This window comes from Mustela putorius, unplaced genomic scaffold (assembly GCF_011764305.1).
Source record: "Mustela putorius furo isolate JIRA1106 unplaced genomic scaffold, ASM1176430v1.1 tig00003962_pilon_pilon_pilon, whole genome shotgun sequence".
NCBI classification, from domain to species: Eukaryota; Metazoa; Chordata; class Mammalia; order Carnivora; family Mustelidae; genus Mustela; species Mustela putorius.
The window spans coordinates 11,186,898-11,189,653 of NW_025422106.1; positions in this window are offsets into that span (position 1 = coordinate 11,186,898).

Below are 2,756 nucleotides of genomic sequence, written 5' to 3' on the forward strand. Positions count from 1 at the left end.
GAACAGGGGAGAGACAGCCCTCCCCTCCCCCTCCCTGTTTTCTCCCGCCCACCAATAGGAAGTCGGCTGCTAGTTTCCATGGTGATGGCGCTGGACTGGTGGGCTGGACCAGCAGGCAGGGTCGGGACAGAGGGAAGAGCTTCTTCCTAGTGGGATCCCAGCCCAGTACTACCCCCACCCGCTACGTGTAGCCTCCCACCCTTCGTCCCCACATGCCCCCGCACCTTCCTTGTACAGAGGGGAGGGGGCAGCAGACGGTCCTCCCCACATCAACCCCAGCCCGAGACCAGTAGAGACAGAGACCAGGTGGTAGGATAGATAGAGCCAGCCATGGAAAAGGATAGGTATAGAAAAGATGGGATTTGAGATGAAACAAAGAGAGAGAGAGAGACCGAGAAATCAAAAGAATGAGAAGGAAGACAGAGACAGAGGAAGAAAATGGAATTGCTTCGGCTCCCTCCTGGCAGACTTCATTCTGGCGGCAGACTGGCCATCTTGGGCCAGCCAGGGAGACCACAGACCTGTCGGGATGGCTTTGCCCCAAAGTGTGAGGAAGTTCGTTGTCTGTCTAGCCTCGGTCTTTGTGCCATGGGAAGATGGCATTTGGGGACAGGAGCCTAGATGAATTCTCCAGAGACAGGGGTGTTGGGAATGGCCTTGGGGAAGGAGCCCCTGTCCCCTCCAAATGTGGGACTAAATCCTCCTGCACACAAGCCGGCCTCCACCCACGTAGGGGGCCCTCGTGTGGTGCCCTGGGGAACAGCAGCTGCAGCAAGGGGCCCCAGCGTTCCCGACTGTGGGATCCACCTAGGGGGGAGCTGATGAGACTGCTGGAGAGTACACGGGGAGGAGGTGGTATCCTCACTTCCTTACAGTAGTGTGTACATCAGTGTGTGCCTACGGTGTGGATCCTGCTGTTGTATGCATGTACAGACCAGGCATGTATTTCTCTCCGTATACACGGGAGGGGGCTGCTGTACACAGAAACACGTATGTGTATGTGTGTGTTATGGGTCTCTGTGTGAGTTATAGCATGTATGTCACAGGCATGTATACGTGTGCCGTTCTCAGATATTTCACAATATATAATGACACACTTTCGTGCAGTCACGTCAATATGTGTAATGACAATGACATGATTTTATTTACATCCTTGTATTTAGATATGCCACTGAGTAGCTTCTGGGTATGGATTCTCATGTAGGAGTGTGTTGGCCTATGTGTGTGTGGCACCGATGCGTTCATTACGTGACTATCACTATCCGTGTGTTTGTATGCTCTTCCGTGTGTAGCACACATTGTGTAGGCTTATGGCATTGCCTGTGTGTATACTGTTGTACATGTGTGTGTTCTGAGTGTGCATATGTGTCCCTGTGTCATTGACTGACATGCCAAGAATGCCACATGCATATGTCACTGCCCATGTATGTTGCTAGCATGGGGGGGGCCTTGTGCAGAAATGCACATGCATGATGGTGTGGGTATATGTTGGCTATTAGAATCTGTGCCCTCGTTTATGCATAAGAGGCTTTGTGTGTGTGCCACAGTGGGTTTATACCAATTTTTAGACAACCAAGGACCCACAGAACTTCCTTAGGTTGGGATTGGAGGTAGGCCGCTTTCAGTTTAGGGGTGTGAACAGAGGTCAGGGCAGGGCCAGAGCAGGGAATAAGGTAGGGGAGCCCCTCCTGGCCCTGTCGCTCCCTGTCCTGTTACCCCCTGCCCCTGTTCCTGGCTTTGTAGGGAGGTCTCACCACCTCAACCCATGCCATACCCTCCCCACCCCTCCTTCTTTCCCAGGCTGGCCAGGCCAGGCCCAGAGCTCTCTTCTGGTCTCACAGACAGGGCCAAACCCATTTCTCTCAAGCAAGTGAGTAATCCTCCCCCCCGACCCCTCTGTGTGCCCACCCCAGCCATGTGCCCGCTAAGGCCATTCAGCGCCCCCACCCCAACAACAGAGTCTCAGACAAAACAGAAGCAGAGTCCATTCTTTATTGGTGTTGGGACCCCTGGCCCCACCACCCTCCATGGCCCACCATCTACCCTCCTTTTCCGCCCCGGGCCTCATCCCGGCGTCTGTGGGCCTGCCGCTGGGCCCCCTTGCTGGGGCCTGTCCGTAGCTGCGGCAAATCCAGATGTGCAGGCCGCCCGGACCTCTGTGTGGCAGACGAGGTCACGTGGGCTTTTCCCAGTTGGCCAGAACCAGAGGGGCAATGCCGTGGGGGACAGCGGAGGCCTTTCGGGGGTCTGGGCAGGGTGGGGAGGGGGATACCTAAAGGACTCACCTGTCACACATGATCCTGAGTGTGGAGGAAGACGGTGGCGGGCGCGGCGGCGTGGTCTCCGAAGCCCACAGTACACTCATCCATAAAGTAGGAAACACTACACCCTCCAGTGCTGTTAGTAGTGCTTTCTACTTTATGGGTGACTGCACTGTCTGTCTGTCCGTCTGCGAGTACTCTTCAGGCCGCCCGCTCCTCCTCCTGACTCCTGCTTCGAGAGCCCCCAGCCCTCCCTGTGGCTCCCTAAGACACCCCCACCCTGCCCCATGGCCCCCAAAGGGCCTGCTCTGGCCTTGTGGGCGGTGACTCAGCATGGCGCCAGTCCTCGCCTCCCCTACCTCCCTCCCCCCACTTCCTCTTTGGTTCCCTCTTCCCTTCCCCCTGCGGCTCCACCCCATCCCCCCACTTTTGGAAACATTCAGGTAGAAACCATAGCTACCCTGGTTCAGACCCCAGTTCTGACCCCCTGCCCCC